Genomic DNA, 19,561 nt, shown 5'->3' with positions numbered 1-19,561 from the left:
CCTGTTCCCTTGAGTTCCCTGGGCTCTGTGGTTTATCTGTTTGGCTGCCACTCTTTCCCCTTTAATTCTGATGCCCTCTGTCTTGTCTGTGCTTCAAATTATGTCTGACCTGTCCCTCTCCTTTGTTTCCGGTAGGGCCCTCAATGGGAACAAATGGACCTGGCGCTCCTTCTCATTCGGAGGCATCTCTACTATCATGCACTTCGTCGTGTCTGGCCTAGCTCCCCGGTCTTTTCATTTATGTGCATATTCCAAGGGTGTGGCTTTTGCTGATTCGTTTTTGTCCAGTTCTGATTTGAAGAGCCAGGTTTTTAGGTGTTTACAGAATTTTTGATGATCCTTCATGGTTCGTATATTTCTTGGGAGGGAGTTCCAAAATTTAGCGGCTATGCAAGTGAATGCCGATCCGCCAAGTTTTTTCCTCGTGTATGGTTTAGGTTCCAGCCACATGTCATGGCTGGATCTGAGAATTCTGGTTGGCTGGTAAAGTTGGCTGGTAAATGCTGATTTTCTTTTGTAGGAATTCTGTTCTTTGGCCGTATACCAGGATAGGAACTTTTAGTGGTAGTCCTGGCAGGTTGGTGGTTCAGGAAGAAATCATTGAAGTACTGTATTGTGGTTTAACTTTGTGAAGAAGAAGAAGTGGCAAGACCACAAAAGTGTTTCATAAGTGGTTGTGGAATCATCCTGACAAAACATTGTTGTTGTGAAGAAGTGGCAAGACCACTAAAGATTTTCGTAAATGGCTGTGGAGTTATCTTGACAAAAATATTGTTGTTGATACAGAAAGATTATGATGGTGGTCTTGAGATTCCTTGTATTCCACCTACCGGCCATAACGTGGGGTAGCACTGGGCCCCTTTCATTACCCCATTGTGGGTTTCCAAGGTTAGACGGAGGACTTTGTCACAAATGGTACAGCACAGCAGTTGCATGTGACACAAGGAGGGTGGGATCAAAGGTCCGCATAACAGAGGAACTTAAGTTGAAGACCTGTAGGAACCCAACCCCAGCTTAATTATCCTAGTCCCTGGATCCTATATTCTCCCTCATTCCTTGAAGCTACCACAAAAAGCCCCCTGTCATCATCCTGCCCCACTCCTAAAAGCAAACATTGGGAGGGTGGTGTAGCTGGATCTGGACAATGACAGCAGCAGACTCTGCAACCCACCATGTTCTGGCTGTGCTGCACCAAGTAGTTTGATGCTTTCTTACCGGATGTTGCCCAGTACAATAGCAATCACTGACCTGGTTACAGAACATTCATTGTGAAAAAAGTCGAAGCTGCTTTTGCAAGTACAGTACTGTAGCCATGTCAGTATGGAACTTCATGCAAGGGCAGAAATAAAAAAAACATTGTGCGCTTTCCTCCGTTTTAGGAGGAGGTGCTACTTTGAGAATGTCAGGAACAGGTTCAAGCTCCAGTTGATACCTGCCAGTGATCATTTAATGTGTCGGCAGTGTCACATGTGTTGCAGAAAAAGAACCAAAGCATATGTGCTGTTATAAGGTATGAAAGGATTGGTGCACATGTCAAAAACGTGTGGGTTGCAGATGTGATGGCGTATTAAGAAATCTTCATTATAAAACAGAAAGAAGGCTTGTTAGTGCTGGGGTCCCCCGTGAAAGTCCCTTTGTTTGTAAGTTACTGCACCTTCAGTACTTCCCTTTCCCATCAGCATGACACTGGACATGCCTCGGGGTATTCAGGCATTCACAAATATGTTGTATCCTTCTCTGGCTATCATATAACCCGAGTGAAAGCATTCAAACCTGGAGATCATCCAAATCTAGGCCTGTCAACCATTGCAAAACTCAGTGACGCAGCACAATCGACAAAGAAAATCAAGCAGTCTTGACAACTGGTATTTCTCACTTATGTTAATGTTAAAGGTATTTGTGCTGCGCACCGTTACCAATGGAATTGGTCCCCAGGTGCTCCAGCGGATCTGCAAACAAAAAAAGGTGGGGTGGGGTTTAGTAGGGTGAAGAGGGAGTAGGAAAGTGAGAAAGGTGGTTTCCTCGTGGCAGCTTCAGTTCGTTTTTCACTGTGCGCTGAGCTTGGGTGCGATTACCAGATCGATGTGGGTCCTCATGTGCTGTTGGTGCGAGTTATGTGCTGTTTGTTGCGGTGTGGTGAAGTACGTGCGGTTTGCTGTGCAGAGAAGTGGTTGTGTGGATTTTTGTGTGAGATATGTATGTGGAAATCTGAGCTTTTGGGCTAGTGGGTTTTGACTGTATGGTGACTGTATATATTTGTATCAGAGGTTTGTGCCACAACACTACCTGCAAGATTCGTTTTCCACTGTGTTCATAATGTCTAAAATAACTATGCATGGCTGTCTAAATTGAATTGTGTGCCATACTGTGTGGACTCATTGAGGGGCCCTGACACCAGTTTCACCCTCACTCTCCTGAGAATAAGCCACGTCTGTTCTCCATTGCTACCTTGACAGGGTTTTGGCTAGCCTCTCAGAGACCCCTGTTCACTATAGCTAAGGTGGCCCCCCAAAATATGTCCACCAGGTAAGTTTTTAGAAATTCATCTTAACATGTCCCACCAGCCCAAGGGTCGAAGCATCAACAAGGCTTTTCTGTAGATCGTTGCAGTGGGCCAGGGCTTTGCTAGGACTTGGCTGGAGGAAATGTTAGTCTTCTTAAGCAGTACTCTTTGGGTCTTCACCACCTTGCTCCTCTACTTTGCGGTTGTGGCTGCAGTCGACAATCTTAGGAACAGCTGCAGGGCTCTTCCATTTAACTCCAACTCATGCAGAGGGCTGCCTCAGCCCTCCAATTGTAAGGGTCTGCACCATACAAACTGGCAAGCAATGTCTAATCGTGGAAAGCCTCTTGCCCCACCACTGACCAGCAACAGACATCCCCTGGCTAGAATGCATTTTGTGACAAGACTCTCCCAACCCCAAATCCGTACAGGATGCACACACTGACACTTTGTCTGGGAACGTTGAGCTTCAGAAAGGGAAACGGCTTACCATATATGGTAGTTTCTGACTGTTAGGTCTGATTTTCTATACTTTGGCCCAGTGGAACTGATGTATATAAGGCCAACCTAGTATTGTGATAGGGACAACTCTGGGAGCTGTAGACAAATCAGTTCAAGGTAGCATTGACAAGTGATCTAGGCTAAGTCTCAAGAGGTGGTGAGCTTGTAAGGGGTCCACTGTTAGGCAAGATTGTATGCAGTAACCCTCAGGGAGACTACACCAGTCCTGTCCCCTTGGCATTAGGTAACCCACCTATTGGTATAGGTCTGTACTAGACAAGTTGGTAGAGTGACTGAGCAGCCAGACTTATCTAAAGATAGGTACATGTGAGCTGTAGAGATGTAGCATCAGAATACACATATACAAGTATCCAAATTACACTTAAACTCAAGGTTTTCTAGTAAAATAATTAATTATTTATTTAACTGTCAGTTTTAAATAAGCATTCCCTAAAAAAGGGCAATGTGCAACAATAGCAATATACTTCACAACACATTCTCAGAATCAAGATAAGCAAGTAGATACTCTTTTGAGATGCTTCATACACACTTCCTAGACCCTGAGGTGACTTCAATTACTAGGACAGTATTGGCCTTTATATATCACTTTTCCACTTGGTGCATGGGAGCACTTTTCAATCTCCCAATGAAGTCTAGATATAATCTTTCCCATCAATAACAGTTTCAAACAAGATACCACCCATGAGGTGGTAACTTATGGTTGCGAGATCTCTAGAACACAAGTGATTGGACAACGTGGAGAGTTTTGGAGGGGCTGTTCTGGAGAAAAAGGTCCTTGTCCTCCCCAACGGTGTACCAATAGCAGCAATTAGATACGAACTAGGATTAACCTCTATTAAGGCACGTTTTCAGTGGAATCAAATGCTGCTGTACGACAACACTGTAGTTCCGCTTTATTCTTCTCTATTTGAAAACTTGAACAAAATGATCTTAAATGATGCAGGTGAGTAAATGACTGCCCTGGTGGCGCAAGGCGAAGTCACCTGAAAACTACTAGGTATTAGTAGAGAGGCCTTCCAAACGAAACCAAATAGAGTCAAACATTAGCTAAGTGTGGCATGAGTGTTTCTGAAGCAACATTGACTCTAGTGGAGCAGAGCCGCAGCAGTCTTTTTTCTATTGTTCTTGGAAGGAGGCAGACTTAACTTATAAATACTGCCCACACCAGCGGAGCGTGGCGCGAGTTTTTCTGTGTTCCTGTGGCTCCGAGGAAATAGAGGGGCAGTAGTCTCCACACTCTACAAGATATTTTTACTTGTATTCCTGGCAGGTGTGGGTGCAGTCGCCCTGTCCGATTGTTCATACCTTGCAGAAAATTCTGGGCCTTGGAGGAGAAGAAGGCAGACAGTTTTTAGTTATTGAAGCAAAGAGAAAAGTGAGTATTTAGCATTTGTGTACAAACTTTACTAACCTTATTGACTCACTGCACAATATTGCACAACACAGTTAACTATCCCACTAATAGTCTACCACTTGTGCAGCACTTATCCACCTTTGACCACTGCTGCCGTTTGCAATACTTTTAAACTCTAAAACAGTCTGGACCTCATTTCTTACCTCACTGCGTACTTGCCGTGTTAGAATGACAACTTCTTTAGCGGCTTCAGCGGTCTTCATCGGTTTGCCTTATATGTTCTGTCTGCCCGGTAGAGCTAAGAAATCCGGCCACCAAAAGGGGAGGCATAAAGGAGCAAGAAAGTCGTCCAGCAGATGTTCAAAACTAAAACAAAAATAGGAAAAAATACACTTTTAATCAGTTTAACCACGGACCATCACAAATGTTGTGCAAATAATAAATGGAATATGCAACAGGATACATAACGAAATTAAGGAAACGTTTGTATCTTTCATTGGCAATACTTACTGAAAACTTACTGAAAACTTTACCAATATTGGAATTCTATCAGTGTTTACAAGTCCAGGTGTTTATATGATACTTGACAGCTAATTAATGGCAGCAGCTTTAAGAAGTAGACAACTAAGTAGCATGGATTTTAGCAGTTTGCAGGATCCTATAACAAAAACACCTATGACGGCAAAGCTGATGTTTGTCTAACTCCTGCTGCCTAATGAGAAGCAGCCATTAAGGAAAATTCACTGTATACAAAATAATCCAAAATTACATTTGCTGCCAGATTGATACAAAATACAAGTGGTAGGCGAGACAGGGGAGACATGTACCATGTCAACCACAAAGTCACCAAAACAATTGGAAATACTGTTATCTAATTCTTGCGGAGGAGATCCTACGAAACTGACTGACGCACCCAAGGATGGTCAGCAATGGGCAGAGGATCAAAACCTGCCTTCACAATCATCCCGCGCCACTTCCACTACCATAGCCATGATCCACGAGGTGGATGATATACACAGGGGGATCTTAGATCTGTGACTGCATGAGACGCGTCCCATGTTCCAAACTTCACAAACAACACTTTAGAGGATTTTATCATTTTAGATTAATCCTTTTTACATTTGTGTGGGGACATGGGTGATCTGAATGAGAAGGATACAACTGGAGACTTCACCAATTAAACATGTGTCATGGAAGCAATATCGACTACAGAAGGCTGACGGCAATGGAAGCTTAATACTAAGGCCGTCTGCGCATAATGGATAAGAGTCTACTGACTTTTTTACTCCGCAGAACATTCAAAGCAGAAGGAGCTCAAACATTTTACCTAACCCAGACGCTCTGGGCTCAGCTTCAATCTCAGCTCTTCACTTGGTGCTGGAATCACTACTTTGTCTCTATGATAATATCAAGGAGACAGGTCAGCAAAATCCTCTCTGCATCTTAGTGACCGACAATAAGTTCCGGAAAGTGCTGAACATCGTCAGTACGAATAAGAAAAATGAACGTTTTAAACCTATACATTACGAAAGCACAGAGACAAACAATGAAAGTCTGGTTTTAATGATTGGCCCAGACACTTGAGGGAACTTGGAAATAGGGAGTGCGACCCCAAACAGTCCATCTCGATTAATCAACTGTTAACTGGGAAGCAGCCCTTTGTTGCCAACATGCAACAAGTCCATTGACACCATTAATGAGGAACAGAGTGTAATAGCTGTCATGGATAGTCCAATCTCCATTGTTCATTCGGGAAAACCCCGGAACACAAGAGCAAAACATAAAACACGACAAAAACAAAAGAAGAAAACTAAGAATCAGCCAGCTAACAAGAACAACAAAAGAAAATCTTCATTCAAGTATTTGAGGTCACTGTCGATGGTGGAGGAGCTCTCTAATGAATTGTAGAGGAGCAGATGGAGGCATTTGCCATGACTTCTGCCCCCTTACCGCCGTCAAACTGGAACAGCAGGAGAAGAGCTGTATGTGGGACCCCCTGCATTGTCCCTATACCGCATCAAGTGTACGAGAGATGATATGCACTCAGTCAACCATCCCGAATGTACCCTTGCACTGAAAGAGTGGAAGGATGTCTGCACGCACCATTGGACATCATGTAGCGCTGAGTGACATCTGACGAGGGCAGAGTGATGTCATGAAGAAAATAGACAAGGATATACTGAAATGATATGAAAATACTCAAGAGCAACAATGTAACCGAAGTAACAAGAGAAACATGTACGACATGATAAAGTACTCATGTATGCAAAAGAAGATAAATTAACTTGGTGACCAATAAGTGTAAATACGCAGTAACACAAGATAGATGAGACTTATAGATGCTTGCTATAGAGGAAAATAAGACATGGCAAAAATAGCCATAATAGGAAGATAGACGTCGGTTTGTGTAATATTCATTCCAGCTACCTCAGAGATAGACCAGGGCTGCAGAATCAGGAGATGGTGAGATTATGTTGGCCCTGGATCCAGGATGCTATTTGAGGAATAGCTGCAGAGCACAAAGGGAGGCAGATGGATAAGCCAAGAACGAGAGACATATTTCTCTTAGATTAAAGAAGAAGAAAACATTTACAAGAACCAAGTATCGGACAATTAACAGTGAAAAAAGCTCAAACAAGATGGAGTGAGCAAGTCTCTAGAGGCCAAGAGGAGCAATGACACCCAGCATAATTGAATCAAATAGCAGTAAATAAGAGGTTGAAATGGACACATTTGTGGTCTCTTCACACGCGATTCAGAAGTTGAAAACAAGGGCTATTCTTTAAGCTTTTAACTAAGATAGTGATATGCTTATACTCCCTTGAATGTCCCAGAACAGAGAACAGGTTACAAGGTCAACTACAGACAGGGAACTTTGGCTCATGGCTGGACTGAAGAGAGATGATGGACTAATTGGGAAGGTGGGTAGTAATCTGATGTGACTGAAGCACCTGCGTTTTGTTTCGCTTACATGCTGCTAGCCGAGCCAAAAGTCCAAGGTTGGGTGAGCATGCCAACCAATCAGGTCTATGGGGCAACGTGCTATACAATGTTGCATAAACCAATCCGCTTTCATTTTGTCCAGTATAATCTGGATTATACGTATGTAAAGGTAGTTCGAGGTGTGTATTGTAGATGAGACAGCCAATGATGTATTAACACTTGTATGATATATAGGTACATATGTTCCCCTAACCAATCCCTTCCAACAATAGGTTTTACAGATTGCCACGTAGCATGACATCATAAATTACGCATATTGGGGTATAAGACCTCTGTGTAATCATGTTTGTGTGTGAGTGTGAGAGCATCAGTCCGATGTTTGCCAGTTTGCCCTGCTTTATTAAACTATATTCTTCGAGTCTGTCTGGCTATTTGGTCAGAGATCTTTATTGGTAATCCCATCTAGCACAAGAGATTAGTAGTCGTGCTTGTAGGACCATTCAGTGCAGGCAAGCAGGTAGTAATTATAGAAAACTAGCTCTGTGCCTCTTACCTAAGTCGGCCCCTCATTGAGTTAGAGGGGGAGAGAAAATGGCATCCGATGGGCTTGGTAAGCGTTGGATGGCTCAGATGTCAAAGCAAAAATGTCATGCTCGGTCATAGAAAGCCGTATCTGGTTGCACCGTAGATGAGTTGAGTGATGATGAGTAGCACAAGGAAAAAAAGGAAGGAAGTGGGAAAAAATGGGAAAGGACACTGAATTGTCCCTTCAAGTGTTTTTGAATAATGTTTCTTATTCTGAGGCTGTTTGACATGGTGACTGGAGTAATCTAAAAGAGAGTTTTTATCTGTTGTTTGTGGTATGATTTGCCTTTCAGAGACCAGTCAACAATAACAGGGAATCACTACTTGAAGCAAGAATTGAAAAACCTGAAGGAAGACAGAATTGTGTGCGTGTAAACCTTTACCAATCAGAGCCTCAGAATAAGAAACATTATTCAAAACCTCTGGAAGATTTCTGAGACTATCAAAAATCCCATCCAACTGCCTATTTTTGCCTATAAGAAAAGCACATTGATAGGCAATAGGGTGAGCAGCAACAAGCTGAGATCCAACATCATCCACATGAAGAATACTACCACACTCTGGGGGATGGAACCCATTAGTGGACATTATCCGTGCGGCAAGTGCGGAGTATGTAAACTGACTAATAAGAGTAAAGAAATCGACATTGGCACCAACAAAAATTGGCAACAGAAGAGTTTCTCAAACTGCAATACGGACCATGTCATTTACCTCATTAGATGCCCATGTGGGCTACCGTATGTAGGGAAAACAACCAGGAAAGTAAAAACATGGATCATTGAGCATCGAAGCTGTTTACAAAAACAAGATAGAGAAAGCGCCACTGGTGAAATATTTTATGATGAAAAATCATGGCTATGAAGAATTTACATCGACTATACTACAGGTCCTGAAGGGCGACAACCCTACCCAATTGGAAGACAGATTACTGAAAAGGGAACAAGAAATGATTTATATCATGAAAAGCAATATCAACGGGCTCAATTAATGTATTGAATGGCATAAAATCAAAAGATGAATATCCTCACGATTGGATCATGAATGTAGGAGGTTAATATGACCTCACAAAAGAACAGATTCTACCATGATCATGTAGTGCGTGACTAGTGTGCTTGGCACCCTGATTATTGCTATGGTTCCACTACACACTGGCACCTGACTATACATCAGAATACAGAAAATTGACTATCAATAGCCCCACGCTCATAATTTACATCGCCATCTAATGTGGAGATCTTTTCCCTACCCCCACGCAGGCTACCTTTCTAGTGCTATTATGGCCATATCTTTATACATTTATATATATTTTTACAATAACATCAAGAGCCATGCCGTACGATGACAGCTGGAATAACTTATTCACCACAACTGTAAATCCATTGGAGTCCACAAATACAAGCCATTCCAAGATGGCTGCCGGCATTTCCAAAGAGCATGTTCCCATCGAGAACGGATTTACAAAGAGGAATGTTACTGTATCACCTAGGCAACCAAACAAGCCGGAGTCTACATTACAATCGCAGCACCACAACCTGTGAAAACCGTTAAATGAAAGAGACATGGAACGTGGATTACAGCTGATCGAGACAGCAACCACGACGATACTCATGTGCAGGATCCTGGCAATTTAAGGTAACCTTCAACACAGTTACATCTCGATCGGCAACATGTTTTAATAACCCGTCCTATACGCCCGCCGACTAACACCGATCACACTAATGTTTACAGAGGCTCAGCACAAGAACAGCACAAGGTGTTATGCTCACCTGGTATCCACAGGGACGCCACCCAGCCGGGTTACTCGCTGGTATGCTTCTCAGATTTGCCCTGGTGTTGTCTGCAGGGAAGGTTCTGCCTGAAAATAAAGGAGGACTGTGTTCAAGACTGACCGACTGGGGTAAGTATCCTCCCTCCACCCCCGTATGCTTTCAGTCCCTCTGGTGCCCTCTCCTCACCTTGTGGTAGAATTAGGCGTGCTCTCCATCCTGCCTTCTTTGCAGGGGCGCGTTGTCTTTCATGGGCGAGTGCGGTCCAGTTACTTCACAGACGCCGGCCCGTTTGATATTGTTCAGGTAGGTTTTATTGCTGTTCTTTAGTTTTGTTGCTATCCTGGATGCCTTTCTTTGTTTAAAATGTCTCTTTTTCTCCCTTAGGTATGCAGAGCTTCAGCACGGCGAACTGGCTTGGTTGAGCCCCGCTGGTAAATGATGGTGCAATAAGAGCGCTATGATGTGGTAAGTAAGCGCTATGCGCAGTGCTGCGAAGTCTTGCCTTTGCTAACAAGTGTTTTCCTTCCTTGTAGGTCGCGGTGTTCTTCAGCGCGAGTGGAATGTCTGGAGTGGTGCCAGCCGAGAGGCGACCAGCCAGGTAAGCCTTTTGAGCAGTTCATAATATACGTCCATATACAGCTTTCTTTAATGTTGCCTCTATCTTCCTCTTTCAGGTCGTTCTGTCCGGGAGGGGTGCAGATTCGAGGAAGCTGTTCTCAGTAGCTGCGAGTGTTTAAAGATGAAGACTGCAGGTAAGATGCTTCTGCTAATGATGTTCCTTTTGTCTCCTTGCAGGTTCTGCTTCTCCGAGGTTCGAGGGAATAGCTGGACACGGTGAGCGTCACGTTGCAAGCTGCAAAGTAACACGAAGCATGTTCTGCAGTCAGGGTGTGGTTTATACAGCCCAGGTAAAGTAGTACCAGGGAAAGTAGTTCCAGGCCTGCCACACCCAAAACACTAGACCGCATAGCTTGGTTCTTAGGGAACCATGCTACGTGGATGCCTCTATGTTGGCTGACAATACAATAAAGTAGTTCCCAAGCACATTGTTGTTCATGGTGATGGAGCCTGGCGCCATAGGCGCCAGGACTGGCCCCATGAGGGCTTTTGAAGAGGATGCCAGGCTCTAGAGGCCCGAGTCCTGACTCCACCTGGCCAATGGGTTTGCCAGAGGGGGTTTTGGGCGAGGGTCGTGACACAAGGGCAGCGTGACACCGAGTGGACAATCCTGCACCGAGCTCCACTCGAGGGACAACCTAAGGGCCGAGAGAGCACACAATACACGCTAAAGAGAACGAGATACCTCTAAGCCCCCTAAGTGAGGACAAGGTAATTAATACTCCATAACCTATACACTGTTATAATAGGTTGTATACGAATTGTTCGAATGTCAATTGTTCGAATAACAATTGACCTTCTGCACAATTGACCGAATTTAAACGGTCAATTAGGATATATATGCGGGGGGGAAACCCCCCGCAGCCCCCCACCCAAACCAACCCCCACCCCAACCCCCCTCCCAATCCCCTTATATTATTATTACACCAACCCAACCCATAATATATATTAAAATGACCATACGGTCAATTGTGTAGAAGGTCAATTAGGACCCCTATTATTCAAACAATTGTGTCATTCGTACAATTGTAAACGAACAATTCAGGTAATACCTTATAATATATGAAGGATGGATGCATGGACATTTATCTCAAGGCAGAGCATTCCATTCTAACCATTCTCATGTGGTACATACAGGGACCACAAACATGGATCTATAGGATTGATGTCCTCCACCCTAGAGTAACAGCTAAAGGTGGATGACAACATAACAACGAAGAAAAGCAACTCAGAAACTTGAGTAGCACACCCACAGAACAGGTGGGTGTTTTGTGCCACAAAAGTAGTTTATGTCGTTTCATGACTCTCCTGCTACGGACAGTAGAGTTCCTCAGCACTAGATAAGCGACTGAAAGATATTTTTATACTTTATTTGCTACAGGCAGATTAGAACCACAACGCAGTCCTTCTCCAATGAAATTATAAGTTGTACACCCCCACAAGAGCCAGCCAAGGTAATTAACCGTGGACATAGGTTCAGTGTCTCATTAATAGAACATAATAGAACACAAGTCATAATAGCTTACTCTATTTTTAGTTTTATTTTGACAGGCAAACAAGATTTTAACAGCCAGAGGCCAGCCAGGCACCCTTGGGTTTTTTACAATGGCTTTAGGCGTGGATGGTGGTGTGGTGTGTACAAACCCACTGGGGATACATTCGTTCTGTTGTCATCAAACTAAGGTCTGGTTTACGTGGGCAGGGGCAGGATATGCCATAGACAAGGATCAGTGCTTTGAAACTACTACGGTGGTGATGCAGCGCAGTACACAAGCATAGAAACATACCATAGTAACTTTGAAATCCTCAGTGGCCTTTTCAGTTTTCGCTCTTGTGAGGAGCAATCATTACTGCTGAATTGGCACTTTTTATGTCTGGATTCATGAATACCTCTCCTACACATGCAGGTCATGCTTAGCAAGGGATAGCAGAGGGTAGCAAATAGATAAAACATAGTCAACGTTTTCTCATCGCACTCTTGCGCTCCCTGTGTCTGCAATCTTTTCATTGGATGCTAGTCCTGAGCATTTCAGAAAATAAATACATTTGTATTGATTGTTCACGGGTTAATTATATTTGGGACAAAACTTGGAAGCTCGCTTGTTTTGCAGTTGCTGTATTCAGCTTTGACAATTTAGCTGTGTCATGGGCCATATTTTCTCTTGTGGCAATATATCTTGATGCTATAACTGCAACAGAAATCAATGCCTATTTATTAAAATACAGTACACTTGGCAAAATCATGGAAGGCTTTAGTGCTCATTTGGGGGAATAGTTCTAGGAGCCAAAAGGGACATATTTTACTTCACTGATAAATAAAACTGTTACACCTGGTGACAGGGAGCCGGAGGGGATTGAGATGGGGACCAGGCGTCCGGCCAGCAGCCATGTTGCAATTTGATGTTCCTGCCTAAACCTTACAGCCTGCAGAAAATCGCCAGCAGAGGATGAGTGAGGAATGCCTAACCTGGCGGATGCCTGAAAACCCCTCCAGGACTCTGCATTGCCTTCCAGGAAAGTGGATACCAGATCAGGAAGTGATGTCACTCCAGAAAACCACAGCTATAAAAGGGGGAGCCTCTCAGCCTCTTGCTGCACAGAATCTGCATGTTCTACCTAAACACCTCGGGTCCTTAAGTGTATGTTACAGCCTTCAACAAGCAGGGTCATCTGGTTTTGACAGCGGAATTACACTTGAAGAGGCCAAAAACAGAATAAACTCTGGTTGGTCACAGGGACTGTGTAGTAAGGTGTGCGTCGCGTCAGGAGCCAGCCCACAGCCTGAAGTTCAGAGTCAGTTTTCAGACGGGTTGTAGTTTTGGTTTGTTTTGCCAGGAATTGTATAACCAGTTTGTTGTGATTGTTTGTGCCCAAGCATTCAGTGGCATACATTAAAGAAAAGAATAAGGCTATCATGTGAAATCACATGATATGATATGTTATTTATATCGAGCTTAATACCCAGAGGTTTCTACGCACGGACCCGGGGATAGAACCTGTGTTGCTCCATATAATCTTGCTTTCAAAGCGAGCATGTGGCCGCTGAGCTATCCTCCCGAGACCATGGCCCTTGACCACTCAACGATATTACAATATAAAGCCTTATAATATTTTAAACCCGAGGCTGCTGCATGTTAATGACACTCGTTGCTAATAAGCAAACACACAGCTACCAAAATAAGTCAAACTTTGCACACAGTGTATAAACACAACTACAAAATATGGGGACAGCCAAGGGATACAACATGCAATTGTAGTCAGGGGTCTTGACATAGAAGTAGTGTGATATTGACTGTCAGTGTAAAGGGAGGTGACACAAAGGCCTCTCTTGATATAGGCAGTCAAACTCACAATGGCTACTTTCCCAATGTGCACATTAGTGCACTACTGGCGTATGCAACTTTTGACTTGACAACTTTGGGCCTCATCCCAAATGAGCCCCCATAGGGCTCAATGGGAATGGGGAAATTGCAAATAACAGTGACCGTACTTTACGGTCGCCGTTATTGGCTTAAAAGCCCCTTTGCGCCCTCGTTCCTAACGCCTGCTAAAAGCAGGCGTTAAGGACGAGGGCGCAAAGGGAACTCGGAATGTGGCGGTAAGGGATTACCGGCACCGGTCTCGTTAACGGTGACCGGTATCCCTTACCGCCATGCTCGGAATGAGGCCCTTTGACTTTTCACTGCACTCAAGGTGTAAACTGCCTCTTGGTTTCTCAGTGGTGAAATTAGGCTTCTAGACACAATGCCATCTCTTTGAATGCCATAGCTCTGTGTGGGTATTTCTCTGTGGGCCTACGTTAATCGCTAATGTCCCTTGTAGGTTCCATCTGTTTCTTGAGGCTTTCCCAATTAATGTCACATGTTAGTTTGAGTGGATGTTGTCCTGGGATATTTGATCCTGAATTTTCTTTGGGGAGACCTTTGCTGAAGATTGGTTTTAGGTCCACAGCCCCTCTGGCTTTCTCAGCAAAAGACTTTGAGTACCAGGCTGTACACAGTTGTGCCTATGGTCTTGGACCTGCACCCTGACCTGTCATCCCTTTCTAGAACTTGCGAAGTTGCATGCCCCAGAGTAGATAGGTTGTTCTTGTTAAGAATTCAATCAGGAGGATCCTGTAGGAAAGGAGACTGCAGGAGATAACTTTTTGTTTGTCAAAGACTTAGATGCATACTGTGAAGGCTGGGTAATTTCTCCTTCTCCAGCGGATGAGATTATAAAACTAGTTGAATTATCTCCCAGTATTGCCTCAGGGACCCATCATGTCACTATGCCCCCCCATCCCTTTTGTCCCTTTTGGGTTAAGGGAATACTCCTTAAAAGTGTGGCAAGATTTGATTGGACTGCCTGTGACAAGTCAATCCCAATTAACTGGTCAAAATGGCAAGCCATCCCCAAGGGCAGGGTCCATCAACCAATCCCCATACCTGTTGCATAGGGGACACTCCTGAGTTCCCCTGTAATCAGAGAGGCCAGAAGGCATGGTCAATTGCTTATACATGGAAAAGCCTGTGGCATAAGGCTGTGGAAGTCCAGGGAAGGTGCTCATTTGGCGATGGCTGGCGAAGAGCACAGAAGAATCTGGAGCTGGAGGCCAGCGGAGAGAATTTGGAGATGGGGGAGGAAGACCCAGGAGGTTGGGTGATGAAGATGCTGAAGGAGAGAGACAGGGTGTTGGGGAGAGAAAGGCCAAGAAACCCGGGGAGCGGAGGGCCCAGAGGCACAGTTGATAGAAATAACCAGGAATCTGGAGAGAGATCGATCCAGAGGTTGGGGTATAGAGAGAGACCCATGAAGCTGGGGCTTTGGAGAGCAGGAACTCCAGCGGGTTGGGGAGGGAAACACGAAGGAGGCCAATGAGGGAACAACCCAGGGGGCTGGGTAAAAAGAGATTGCAGGAGTCTTGGGAGATGGAGACCAAGGAGGGGTAGAAAGACATAGGAAACTGGCAGATCGACCCTAGAGGTTGGGAACAGAGGTAACTATGAGGCATGGGAGAGAATGCCCCAGAAGGTTGGAAGATAAAGATTGCAAAGTTCGCTCTGGTTACAGATGTGTCTAAAGCAGAGGGAGTGAGAGAATTTGAGTTGAAACAGAGACTCCCCAGCAGTAGGAGAGAGGAGGAGGAAGAAAGGAAGACTGGGGGAATATAAGAGCAGGAGAAGGAGACTGAGCAAAGACAAGGGCAAGCCTGGGATTGGTTTACAGAGCAAGCCATAGACTAAATATTGACGTGGTGAGAGGAACCATGGGAGGAGAGGGGGGTGGAAATGACAGCCCTTATTATAGAGTTACCTATGCAGGAGGTGCCTAAAGACAAGGTGGTGAACAGAAAGGGGGCAGTTGATCAGAGTGGAGAGGTGTGACCGAATGTCATCTGGCACAGGTGTGAAAGCCCTAGATTTTTATTGAATAATAAAATGACGTGGATAATTCTGTTTCTGAAAGAAGAGCCTGATAATCAGATCCCCATTCATAAATCACTGTGGCAAACGCATAGTGCATACATGTGCCGGTACTGCACCAGTCTCCTGACAGTTGCAGCACTTGCTCTTCAGTGGTACAGGGAAAGTTCAGAGGTCATGTATGTGCTTGACAGCTGCTATGAACCAAAGTCACTGTTGATGCAGGCTGATTTAAATTCTGCACCTCTGAGTAAAAAAAAGTAATAATTGTTGCCTTATCTGTATGGCGGCAGAGTCAATTCTAAGAATAAGTTATTCCTGGTTATGGTTTAGTGTCATGTAACTCAGATTAAAAGCACTAACATGAACTCTCAGGAACCATGTGGTGAACACACCTCTAGCAAGGAGGAAGAGGAATGTCCCTGAATGTTGACACACACGTACCCTCTGTTTCCTGTCTTGCCAAGGTATAGGTCTTGCCGCTCTTCTGCACCAGGTAGGGCGAGATTGGAAGGGAGGCCAGAAGTGTTATTGTCCAGAAGATAATTGCAATAGAGAATAGAAAGGAGAATGTAATGAACAGCCTCTGTCTATAACCCTAATCTATCCCTCTAGCGGCTCCAATGGCGATGTACATGAAGAGGGATTGTCAATCTTCCATGTGGAAAGACACCCATGCACCCTGTTTGCTCACAGGATCCTGCATCTTGCAAAATGAATAAATGCCAATAAATCCAAAGTAAAAGGTGTACGTCCAGTGGCTCGAGACCGATAACAAAACCAGGAAGAATACAAAGAAACAAAAATGCCTAATTACCTATACCAATAGTCCTGAGAAAGTCAGTGGAATTGCATTGCAAAGGCTATGGGTCTATGAAGTTCTTGTTTGTAAGACACACAGGGCCTCATTGCGAATTCTGCAGTAGCCATGGAGCTGTTAGCTCCATGGCTGCTGCCAAACCGGGCTCTCTTACTGGGTTCCCAGGATGGGGAATTACCGGGCCATTCCGAGTTCGGAGAGCCCGGTAATTCCTCCCTCTAGGAACCCGGGCCCGGACCTTCCCCTTTCCCATCTGAGCCCCCATAGGGTTGGTCCCGAAAGGGTGCTTTTGTAAATTTGGTTACAATCCGTCCAGTAGTTTTCTTTAAAAGGACCAAAAAGTATGTCTCAAAAAATTAGTGATATCTATGTCCGCTCCGCGGTCACACTTCCCTGTTCGCTCTGCAGACAAGATAACGATTGGCTAATGGGCTCGCGTCATGACCGCGGACACGTGACGTGTCCGCCGATTGGCTGGAGTGAGGCGTGATGTGCGTCAGATTGTTTGGATGCACCCGACATCTTGGATCTGCCGACAGCGCGGCGGCGTACAGAGGCGAAATGCAGTTTTGGCGAGTGTTTTGGTGTGTCAGAGTGCTTGGGGAGGTTTAGAGAGTAAGAGATGGGTGAAATACTGTATTTGTTTAGGTGGCAGGTGCGAATGATGTATTTGCCATGCCCGCGCTGTCCAGGATGTTTCTAATTACTGAAAATGAGGGGTCTCATAAGGATAGTATTTCCGTCCGTGCTGTGCGCAGGCAAGTTGAAACTGTTCTAAGGACGCGTGGTGTCAGCGAACATTAAAATTGAGTACATGCCGCAGTTAAAATTTTCGATTCTATGGGTGTGGTCCTGATTTATATGCCACCATGGGTGTGATATGCTGCGGTGGTTGTGGCCAGGGCCTAGAGTCTTGGGTGCATGGCCGCATGCACCTAAGAACAAAGTTAGAAGCACTGACATTATAAGCCACCATGGGTTTTATATACTGCACACCCATAGATTCAAATATCTACGGCCATACACCCAAGACTCTAGGCCCTAGCCACAACCACCACAGCATATCACAGCAATAGATACACCCGTAGTACCGAATATCTATCAGGTGGTTGTGGGGAGGGCCTAGAGTCTTGGGTGCATAATGCCATGCACCCAAGACCAAATCTATAACTAGTGAAGTTATAAGCCACAATGGGTGTGATATGCTGCAGTGGTTGTGGCCAGGACCTAGAGTCTTGGGTGCATGTCCGAAGGCCATGCACCCAAGAACAAAGTTAAAAGCACTGAAGTTATAAGCTACCATGGGTTTCATATAGTGCAGTGGTTGTGGGCAAGACATAGAGTTTTGGGTGCATGGCCACAGGCCGTAGGCCGTAGGCCATACACCCAAGACTCTAGGCCCTGCCCACAACCACCGCAGCATATCACACCCATACATCACACCCATACAATTGAATATCTATCTGGTAGGTGTGGCCAGGGCCTAGAGTCCTGGGTGCAAATTGAGTACATGCTGCAGTTAAAATGTTTCATTCTATGGCTGTGCTAATTACTTATAAGCCACCATGGGTGTGATATGCTGCAGTGGTTGTGGCCAGGGCCTAGAGTCTTGGGTGTATGGCTGCAGGCCGTAGGCCATGCACCCAAGACTCTAGGCCCTGGCCACAACCACCGCAGCATATCACACACATACATCACACCCATAGAATCGAATATCTAGGAGGTGGTTGTCGGCAGGGCCTAGAGTCTTGGGCGCAAATTGAGTATATGCCGCAGTTAAAATGTTTCATTCTATGGGTGTGACAATGAGTTATACGCCACCATGGTTCTGATATGCTGCAGTGGCTGTGGCCAGGGCCTAGAGTCTTGGGTGCATGGCCGCAGGCCGTAGGCCATATACCCAAGACTCTAGGCCCTGGCCACAACCACTGCAGTATAAAAAAAACAAAATTCTAAGTACTAAAGTTATAAGCCACAATGGGTGTGATATGTTGCAGTGGTTTTGGCCAGGGCCTATAGTCTTCGATGCATGGCCAAAGGTCATGCATACAAGACCAAAGCTATAGGCGTGCAGTTATAAGCAGTGAAGTTGGGTGCATTGCCAAAGGCCATGCACCCAAGACCAAAGTTATAAGCCCTGAAGTTATAAGCTACCATGGATTTTATATACTGCACTGGTTGTGTCCAGGACCTAGAGTCTTGGGTGCATGGCCGAAGGTCATGCACCCAAGACTGAAGTTATAAGCACTGAAGTTATAAGCCAGCATGGGTTTTATATAATGTGGTGGTTGTGGGCAGGATGTAGAGTCTTGGGTGCGCCATGCACCCAAGACCAAAGTTGCAAGTACTGAAGTTATAAGCCACAATGGGTGTGATATGCTGCAGTGGTTGTGGCCAGGACCTAGAGTCTTGGGTGCATGGCTGAAGTCATGCACCCAAGACCAAAGTTATAAGCAGTGAAGGTATAAGCCACCATGGGTTTGATATGCTACGGTGGTTGTGGGTATGACCTACAGTCTTGGTTGCCGTAGGCCGTAGGTTATACATCCAAGACTTTAGGCCCTGGCCACAGCCACTGCACCATATTACAGCCATAGATCACACATATAGATTTGAATATGTATGAAATGTGTGAAATTATACTTACTGTTTCATTTGTTAAGATTCAATATATTTTTTACATGACTTTAGTACTTGGAGGAAATATTCTTTTTCAATTTCTGTGATAAAAGAAAAGAGCATGTTAGTGTTTGTATTTTATAAAGACTTATTACATTGCATAATAGACATTTTAGCTTTTTTCTGACCCTCATATTTAGTTTACAAACCAGTGTACTGTGCATTTTGCTTAGTTTCTGTGTTTGTTGTTCAAATCATTGGGTCTGGGGGGAAAAAATCCTTGTCGGATTAAAAACGCCCTTTCTTTGCTATGCTACAAACTATTTCTTTGTTTCCTTTGAGTGTTCACTTGTTGTTTCTGGTTAATGTTCTATATGTTGTCTTGTTGCAGATTTTTTAAACAGTTAGATACCTGTCGGTGTA

The sequence above is a fragment of the Ambystoma mexicanum genome, chromosome 14 (genome assembly GCF_040938575.1).
Source record: "Ambystoma mexicanum isolate Mex_15411 chromosome 14, UKY_AmexF1_1, whole genome shotgun sequence".
In the NCBI taxonomy this organism is placed as follows: domain Eukaryota; kingdom Metazoa; phylum Chordata; class Amphibia; order Caudata; family Ambystomatidae; genus Ambystoma; species Ambystoma mexicanum.
This window is presented reverse-complemented; position numbering follows the sequence as displayed.